Below are 10,536 nucleotides of genomic sequence, written 5' to 3'. Positions count from 1 at the left end.
GTCTGAAAAAGAAAAAGACAGACATGAAATGCCTTTGCTACATGAGTTACATATCCATCTATTCAAGAAGAGTGGTTCTTCATCTATTAACCAAACTGTATTTTTTCCATAAATATATTCAATTTATTAAATTTGCTTATGATACACTGATGCACTTTACAAGGAGTGAATGATAAATAATGATATTAAAACGTAGTCAGTGTGTTTCAACGTAAATTCATAATTTGTGAACTCAAGTGGACTTTTGTTTAGCCTGACAGTCAAATAGACGATGATATAGATGAAATAAAATAAAATAGATGATGGTATATGAGGGACAATAACAGCTTAAATATGTAATAGAGGTTTTAAAGTATACTCACCTGGTCAGTTGTTTGATCGCCTTGTACTGTGAGAGACTGCTGTAAGCTAATCCAAATATGAGGAATCTCATGGGAAACATTAATGCGGGTGTTTGCGTAACAGATGGAGGACTACCAAGGAGTTTTGCATGTTTCCAAACAAATTCTCCCACTTAATCTTTTTACACAGTTAATGTCTGTAGGGAAATTTTGCCATCACTTTCTCTGATGACCAAAGCATAGAACATTTCTCAAATACTAAATCTGAGTGGATATTTCCATTAACAGACGAAAAAAAAAAGTTTCCATCAAGTGCCTTCATCTCACACTCAAAGACACCGCAGCAGTCAGAGATTCACATAAGATGCCTTTGAGCCCATACATCTGCCTGAGAAACAAAGGAAAAAAGAATCTTCTCATGAGCATTTTTGTGATTTCCTTCCTCTTTGGAATTAAAAGAGACCACCCAGACACATGAGATATCATTGGAAAGCCCAGTATGCCTGTTTAGTACATCAGGACTTAGTAACTTAGTAACTCAAATATGTTAAAAAGATATAGACCAAAAACCAAGGTCTATCACAGAGGACATAGCTGAATAGGCTAGTTTGCAGGGGGTGTTAACAATGCCAGCATGTCTATTGTGAAAACTGTAGAATAGGTTGCTCCCCATGTATGGCTCGCACAGTATGCTTTAAAATTCATCTGAATTTATATTCTTTGGCTGTCCACCAAGAATAACAGCTTTCATTCCTGTATTGCACATGCATGAAACGTAAGACGATTTGACCTGCCTCATTTCCATCTGCTGTTTATTTACTTTCAAGCTTTTTGAAACGCCAAAATGTTGAGGAAAAGCACAAAGTTTTTCAAATGGATTGCCAATGAGGTGGAGATGTTGCTGTGACTAACACAAGGGTACAAAGTTGCAAAAGCAAGCAAGAATATAGACTGGGAGACATACCAAAACAAATACGCTGAAATTAACATTCCGTCTTGAAGAAAAGCTATCTGGAGCATGTACAAACTGATATTAATCTTTAATAGGGCTTTGAAAAATGGGAAAAACCAAAACAACTGCTGTACAATTCCATCCGCCATCTTAGCTGAATTGGTCACATGGTCACATGACTGCATCATATGACTAAAATGTGTCATCATTTTCGAAAGCCTCTGTTTTCGCAGTCCACACTGCAACGTGAAAGCAGCATTTTCAAATTTATCCACTTTGGAGAGCATTTTCAAAAAGCTCCATTTTTCTTGAACAAAAACGCCATCTCAGTGTGGACGGAAGCCCGAAATAGAACAGTTTGTTGTACTGTCTGTATCAAACCGATATTATGAAAGCTATATAGCATGCCAAATAATTACAGGCAAAATAAATAATACCTACCAGAAGGAATTAACTGAACAGCATAATTTGCAATAATTTAAATTAAGAATGCAAATATCAACACAAAAACAGATCTTACACATCAAAACATTTATACCTTTCCACTCTCAGTGTCAAAATAAAATATATAACAAATGAGGGACCAATAGTTTAAGTTGACCCTCACCTTGTAATCTAATTGTAACATTGTAGCTTTAGCTTGAATGATTAAATAGCGTTTACCCTCACTGACTTTATTTTTTGTTGCTGTTTTGTTTGAACAAGATGTTAATTTTCCTGTTCTGTGTAGAAAAAGCAAACGTTACACCAGACTGCTGGCAAAATGTACCCTTAGAAAAAAACATTTCATAATCAGACAATAATTTCCCTCTGAATTATTGAGCACATCCCCAAATCACAGTCCTGGCAAACCTCAATACCAGAACAACCAGCAGGACCACAGTAGTGTAGAATGCCCTCTGCTTTGACTGGTCAACCCTGTCCCTGTTCCCCTGGGCCAGGACGGATCAAAATACAGAGTACACAAAGACTGCAGAAAGATATAGTTATTATTGATATTATATGGAGGCAGAAGTACACAATGAAAAAGATGTCTTCTTTCATTGACAAACCTGCCCCAAACATAGAAAGCAGCCAAGCACAGTCACTAGATATATTTCTCATTCTGATTCCTCTTTCATTTCTCAGTCACGTGATGGGATGACCAATAGCCAAGTAACGCTTCACATAGGTCAAGATGTGAAGTCTCTCCAAACCAGTTGGACAAATACATAAGGCCCCCACTAACAGTATATTTAAATCTTGGTTGTAGATAGCGAAACAGATGAGGATACATCCAAAACTATAAATTAGTTCCACAGTGACTATGTGGTATGTGAAACTGTCTGACTGACTTGCTGTTAATGCTGAGAAGACAGAGTGCCCTCTCCACCACTGTTGCAGAACATATTAGAGGATAAGTGTGCATAGGAGGAGGAGGATAATGGTGATGCTGAAGGAGATGAAAATAAGGGACCTTGGTCTGTAGATGAGACACTGTATTTTCAAAGGGAGAGAATAGCTGATCAAGGAAAGAAAGTCATTGAAGGTGGATGAGATTACTGACATCTGGAAGAAAATATAAAATAACAATCACATATACAACATAAAATCATATCAAATGTCAAACTGAGAAAATGTACTACTGTAAAAACAAAATAAGCTGATTTTGAATTTGATGGCAGGAACACATGGCCTTGTCCTAATTTTCCAATATAGATTTTTGACCTTGATCAATTAATTCAAAATTTCACAGTTTCTTTAATGATATTATGTACATCACACAAGATACTTAAAGACTTTGCAATTTCACATTGAGAAACAGTATTCTTCAACAAATTGTATATGCAGTTTTTTCCAGATTGGTGAAAAAATGCCTGTCTAAGATGGTCTCGTTATATTATTTTCACTACCATTTAACTTTTAATATTTTTCATGAGAATACAAATTGTCTCACTTTAAACTTTTCTTTTTTTCTTTCTTTTTTTTTTTGCCTGACCCATTTGGTTCTTTAGCCATCAGAATTGTTGTCTGAAGACCAACAAGGATACCCAATGGATTTATTTTGCCAAATGGATCATCGTGGCATTGCCGTATTGGTCCATTTGATCAACCTTTGTTTTTATTATTTATTTTATTTTCAGTTGTTACAGATGGGACAGACATGAGTGAGGGATAGGAAAGGGAGAGAGAAAGAGGAAGGAAAAGAAAAACAGAAGGGGAGAGGGACAGTGAGAAAGGGGGGGAGGAAAAAAATCTCCTGGATCACCTGTTGAGAGAAGAAGAATAGAAAACAAGCGAAAAAAAAAACCCAAAGCAACATACTAAACACAACACCATCGCATTAATCTAGCTAAGTGTAAACAGCAGTAAATACTAAATATTCAATGTTGTTGTGCAGCACGCAGGACAGACAGCGCACAATGTGCTTTGAAGTAGCAGCCAAGAAAGGTGTAATTTAAGTCTACGAGCAGTGAACACACATGTGCATACCTGTGTGGATCAGCGCGCTTGTATTCAAATGGTTTCCCCATGTAATGGTCTGCAAGAGGATGTAGCGAGCCATAGCCCCGTCCCCCAGGGCGTGAAGCAGGTATGGAGGAGATCCAGGCTCCAGACATCCAGAGGCCCCAGAGTGCGAGACCCCAAGGAGGACCACCGGAGGGGCATCCGTGCCACCCTCATGGGAAGGGCTGAGGATCCCCAGACGAGGCGTCACCCAGTAGCCACCGAGCAGAAGCTAGAGGGGGCTGCACCGGCGTGCCGCCGGCTCTGCCGGCAGCCAGCTGTGCCAGAGTGAACCGAGCCGCAGGCCCAGAGGCCGGAGGCCCGAAGGCCCCCCCCGCATCCCGGAAGAGGCCTGACCGAGCAACAGGCGCCAGGCCCTGCCAAGTAGCCACCAGGAGTGAGCTGGTACATACCTGAGCGCCCAGCCCCGGACACCAAGAACCACCAATGCACCGACCCCTGAGGGCATCAGTCACCAGCAGGGAGTGTGGTGAGGGGAGATAGGCCTTGGAGGGCCTGCGAGTTCCCAGAGAGGTGGAGTGTAAGACCCAACCTGACATATAAACACAGACAAACAGGCACACACAGACACAAACATGCATTCCCACCCTCATGCACACATATGAAAACACTCAGCACTCACCCAACGTAAGGATTGACATAAATGGACATGTACACACAATCACACTCCCCAAACATACTCTATACCCCGGGTCCAGGTACCCTCTCCCCCAGAGGGGGAAACAGAACCCAGACCCAAGAGATGTTACCCTTCCCCCCGGGGTGGAGGCAAGCAGACCGTCCCAGGCTCCGCAGCAGCAGGGAGGCCAATCGGACAGCCAACATCTCCTCCCAGCCCCCCCGCCCCGATGGCTAGTAGAGAACGGGGGTGTGTGAAGACCCCATACCTCCCTCCTCCCGCTCATGTGTAGTGTTGCTGCGTGTTGTTCTAAAGTGCATTTAAAACAAGGGAGAGCATGGTGCTGCTGCCAGAGAGCAGCAGGTGTTAGCACGGCCCCTCCCGAGAACCCTCAATGTCTACATGGATTTAAAATTGAGAGGTGGGCACCGGCGCCAGAGGTAGGTTTAAGTACACAGACCGTCCACTGGACGCCGTTAACGTGCCCACCCTCAAGGCCCTATATATATGTGTGTGTGTTATGAGAGTGTAAGTAATGTGGATGTCTAAGTTGTGAGATAAAATTGAGGCACAGGTGGCCAGAAGGGGATAGAGGGGGGGGGGGGGGGAATGTCTCCCCTGCACCGTGGTGACACACCCGCACCCCAAGGCCCTACCTGTGTGGGTGGATGTGGTGGAGCGGGAAGAGGGAGGTAGCCGGGGATGGTGAGGAAAAGAAGGGAGGGGAGGATGCCCCTCCCTAGGGCCAGCTCCCCCGCTGACCCCAGTAGGCACCCCCGTCTTCTGGTACCCACCAAGGCAAGGGAGCCAAGGCCCATCCAGACCGGGGCCTACGGCAGCAGCACTGCCAAGCCCCAACTTTAAACTTTTCTTATGGTTTCTGGCTCTTTTGTGAATAAAATATGTTTGTTTTTTGGTTTTTGGTTTTTTTACAGTGTACTCAGCATCCAAAGTCTTTTTGAAATTGTGGTTTCATGACCCGTGGGGTTGTGTTTCTTCAAAATCTTTAAAATGTAAAGTTGTAATATATTCATATTCCAGGTATTCCTCAAAAAATATGTTTGTAACATGAGGCCATTTGCTTTTTTATTTATTTTTTCATTAATTAAAAAAAAAAAATGCAGTTTTTGTATCACTACCCCACTCTTCCACAAGTGGAGTCAAAAATGACCCCAAGCAGTTCCTGTGGAATCTTCTATGGAACTTTCATTCTGAAGCAACTCTGACTGTCCCACTTACACTTCTAAAGGATCAGGAATGAATTTTTACACAGTAACATACATGATTTAAAGTCAGGGCTGCACATAAGTGGTCTGCAGGTGTGCATTCAATGTCAAAATAAAAGGAAATTCCCAGAAATTCCAAGAATACGCGCTTCTTTTGCGGTGGAGGAACACCAAAGTAACTGCTTACCGAGCTTGCTTCTTCGACATCTTTAAGAGTTCTGAACAAATATCTGTCCTCCTCCAGAACATCTAATGTACACAAACAAGCGTTCCAACTTCTTATCTTTATTTTGACAGCAAATGCGCACCTGCTCGACCATTTATTTGCAGCCCTATTTATAGTTTCCTGTGCATTTCAAACATTGCCCTTTCTGAGGTTTTTTTTATATTTAAAGTAACATAGCTGCTATGAGGCCAGCTAGGATCCCTGTGGCCCTACAAATGATCCAGGACGGATGTGATGAAGAGCCCATCGGAGGCATTGACTCAGAATCGCACATCTCAGATATGGAGGACCCAGACTATTGTCCCCCCCACTGGACAAGGCCAGTCAGATACAGAGGAGTCCTCTGATGAGTCCTCTGAAGAGGAAATGGATATTGAGTCCAACAGAATGAGCCCCTCTTACTGCTCTAGCCACAATATTCTGAATTAGTCGGCCAGGGCTTGCACCTGGGTTTAGTACTTTCTCCCCAGTAAATGCATGGAAGATGTTCATGTCTTAAAATATAATAGAAGAGGTGCTGACATGCACAAACATGGAGGCACGAAGAGTAGCCAAAGACGTTGGAAAAGAGTGGAAAAATGTAAACAAACTTAAGCTCCTGACCTTCATTTGATTGACCATTCTTGAAGGAAGTGAGAAGAACTGGGATGTACAAGTCCTCTGCATAATCCATTGTTCAAGGCCACTATGTCAATTCAAAGATTTGAAGATATTCACAGTTTCTTGCACTTTGATGACAAGAGAACCAGAGCCTACCGACTGAAAACAAACCACATCGCAGCTTTCTGCTACATATGGGACCTGTTCCTGGTCAACTGCAGGCAGAAATTCATCCTCAGTGATTGTGTTACAGTGGATGAACAACTTGTGCCTTTCAGTTGGAAGGCCCAGCTTCTGCAGTATATGCAGAGCAAGCATACAAAAGTGATACAACTGATACAAAAACTGCAATTTCTTAAAATTAATGAAAAAAAAAAATAAAAATGTAAAGGGCCTCATGTCACAAACATGTTTTATGAGGAATACCTCAAATATGAAAATATAACAACTCTTCGTTTTAAAGATTTTGAAGAATAACAACCAAGTTTATAGCAAAATGCATTGTTTCTATTTGGGGTCATTTTTGACCCCACTCGTGGAAGAGTGTAGGTATTGGTAGGTTGTGCATCCAAGGGGTAATTATGTCTTGAATGAAAACCTAATGATGTAAAAACAGACAAATATTCTATAATTGTTTAGTTGTGACAATATTGTTTATTTTATTTTTTATCTTTAAAGATCTTTTCCCTTGTAACTAGTGTGAAGCGATGCAGTGTTGGTGTGATTGAGGAGTCTGCTCTGTGGTGACTAAAGTGATCAGCTAAAAGAGGAAAAAGAAGAAGAAGACTCACTTTGTCAGTAGTCTGATCTTCCTCCTATTGTCAGCCACTCTTGTAAATGTCTGATTCGAATGTCCACCTCTTTAAAAAAAATGAGTGTTTTTGTAATAGGTAAAAGGAGGAGTACAGGAGAGTTTTGCATGCTGCAATTCAAGTTCGTTCTTTGAATCTTTTTACACGGTTAAAATACGTTGGCCTTTATATTTTCTTTCTTTTCCCCTTTTCCCATAAGACCAGATAACAATTAGCATGACGTTTGTTCAGTGTTGTCAGTTACACGAGCCAAGGTGTGTCCATGACGGCACTTTGTATTAAGAGATTAGAAAAGCTGCAATGTTATGAAAATACACGCATAGTAGAAATTTAACTCAACCACAAAGATTTGCTTCCAGATGGCTGAAATGTGCTCTTAGAAGGACTTTGCGAATGATCACCACCAGCTAATCATGCAGCTAGAATGAAGCCATGCAAATGATATTCGTTTTTTCATAACATTTTCATAATTCAAATAACTTTGAAACAAACAACGATCCATGTGTATACAAATCAAGGAATGCAGTTTAGGTCATCACAGCTGTTCTCGTGTTTTATTCAAATATGAGCTTTCTTGTTTTGATTCTCGCAGGGGTGTTTAACCATGAAAATAACACAAAGTAAATATGTCTATATCATGAAGAATCCAATCCCTGGTTTCGACCACATGACCTATTAATATTTCTCACAGGTGTATTTTTAGTTAATAATATATTGATATGCAAAAAAAAACTGTGACTCTGCCATAAGAGTCACATTGAAGTAATGCACCACGCTCCACCAGTCCACCCTCTACTTGCAGGTTTTTTTTTTTTTTAAATGTGCAACAATATTCATTTTATATGCGTGGAAATGAAGCAGTATATATCAGATGAAAAATCATAGGAAATGTAATATTGTTGGGTGAGCGTTGGAGGATTTTTCATTTTTCATATCTGCATAGTTGGTGCTGAACACTGGTTGGATGGTCCCCCTGTTTTTTGCCTATGGCGCCAATCAGTTCAAGTATGTTCAGTTAATAATCAGTTAATAATAATAAGAGACAGTCAGTGTCAGTTTGACACTTTGGTGTCTAAATCTTTGAGAGACCTTCTGTAACAAAAAAATCCTAAAATGGCTATGAAAAAGACAGATATCCACAGCTGTTTTTTGTCAACAGAAAAACAACAACAAGAACGCAACAGTGACTTTACTTGCAGTTCTGTATAACTAACACCAGATGGCAGTAAATAGCCATATGTCACTCTGTATCAAACACAAACTGATAACTAGCTAAGCAGATGGCCACATAATGTCAGTGTATTTTTACATTGCCTGACACAGACATTCTTGTTTCTCTCCCTGTACTATTTTTCATTCCTACAAGGTCTTTCCCCTCTTGTATTTAAGAAATGACAAAACAAACCCACTTTTGGCCGCTCCCTTATTCACAAGAGGTCCCCACAGCAGGTAAGACCACTTATTTTTGTCACAAATACATATACAGTTATGAACAAGTATTTGCCACTTACTCTTTTTTTTGGCATATTTTTCACACTTAAAGCAAAGTAAATTAGGAAATCAAAACTTTTTAAATCATTTAACTCATTACTTCATTTCAATCATGATTTAAAAAATGCTATACAAACCTATGTGAAAATGTAAGTGTGGAAAAGTTTACAAAGCAGTTTTTACAGTTTTAGGACTCCACACCAAACTAAATGAGAGTCACTATCCACAAAAGAAGAAAACTTTGAAGAGTGGTGAACTTTCCCAGAAGCAGCTAGCCTTCAAAAATTACTCCAAGACTGCACTGATGACTCACCCAGGAGGTCCCAAAAAAGCACAACAAAAAAGAAAGTCTACAACGGTGGAAGAATTTAAGAATAGTGTTCTTTAGCATAAAATTATGAAGACTTAAATATTTAAAATAAAGTGATATAATAATGGATATAATCACTCATGTAAAATTGTTCTGAGGTCAGAGAAATTGAAATTTGAAATTACTTTTGGAAAACTTGGATGACCTCTGAACTAAAGAGAAGAGGGGCCATCCAGCTGGTTACAAGTGCTAAGTTCAAAAGCCTGAAGCTCTTCTGGGGTGTGTTAATGCCTTTTGTTGTACCTTATAGTTCTAATAATGCATGATTTTCTTTGACAAAAGTACAGCAAGTTCTAATTCTGCCACCTAGTCACACAAAACAGAAGTACAACTCATACAACCTGAGTTTTTCCTACGTGTTTGGGAGGACAATTGCCAGTTTTAAAGAAAAATGATACTATAAGAAAATAATACTATATTTAGTAAAGTAGTAATAACTTAAGAATCAACTTTCAGCTGCTCTACTGCACTATTAAGCTGTTGCAGTTTACACATTTGCTTGGCAAGTGAAAGGTCCCTGGTTCAGTTATATTTGGAGACACAAATCCCAGTTTTGTGCTAAAAAGACATTTGAGGCAAAAGTCTGCCACATCAAACATGTAGTAATTCCCACCGTGACCTCATGTAGGGAGTTCTACCTCTCACCCACTGTAATACATAATGATATCTAGTATGATTCATATTTGTTTTGCAAGATTTTTTACTTTATTAATCCCCAAGGAAATTATGTGAGCAGGGTAGGATATTTTTCCCCATTAAATTAAAACATCATTTTACTGTAAGAAGGTTCCTCATCGCTCTGTCATTTCCCAAGAAAAAACTGACTCAGACATATCAAGTGTAAGATAAATAAGTTCTCAAATGCATGTGTAGACACAGATTGGTATAAACAAAACAAAATCACAAAATCTCCAGCCCAAAACAATTATCTGAGCATAGTGTTTTCATTATTATTTCATTTCATTATTATCAGTCATTATGCAAATACACTGTTTAAAAGACCTGTAGTTAGCTGAGACTGAAGAAGTCACTTGGATGAGTGACGAAATGTTTCTCCCACTGAAAACGCTATGTCCAGATGAACAGAATCAACTTTTGGAAAATTATCTGTGCCATTTTTTTTTTTAAATATAAAGCTTCTGGTTTTTTTTTGTTTTTTTTATGTCAGTCAAATTACTATTAACAAAAATAATACATGTACTTCAACTGCAATATAAGAAAGAAATAAATAAATGAGCAACATATAAAGATAATATTGACAATAAATCAATTTATGTGTACGTTTTGATATGAAAAAAGTTCAATTATAAAAAAATAATTACTTAAGAATAAAAAAAAATTAAGGTATAATTCAGGAAATATTCAAGCCATGTAAACTGAACTATAGAAGA

This window comes from Mchenga conophoros, linkage group LG3 (genome assembly GCF_057382185.1).
Source record: "Mchenga conophoros isolate Kocher_MC1m ecotype Shallow Benthic linkage group LG3, M_conophoros_male_GT1.1, whole genome shotgun sequence".
Taxonomy (NCBI): domain Eukaryota; kingdom Metazoa; phylum Chordata; class Actinopteri; order Cichliformes; family Cichlidae; genus Mchenga; species Mchenga conophoros.
The sequence above is the reverse complement of the archived record's forward strand: the minus strand, read 5'-3'. Positions refer to the sequence as shown.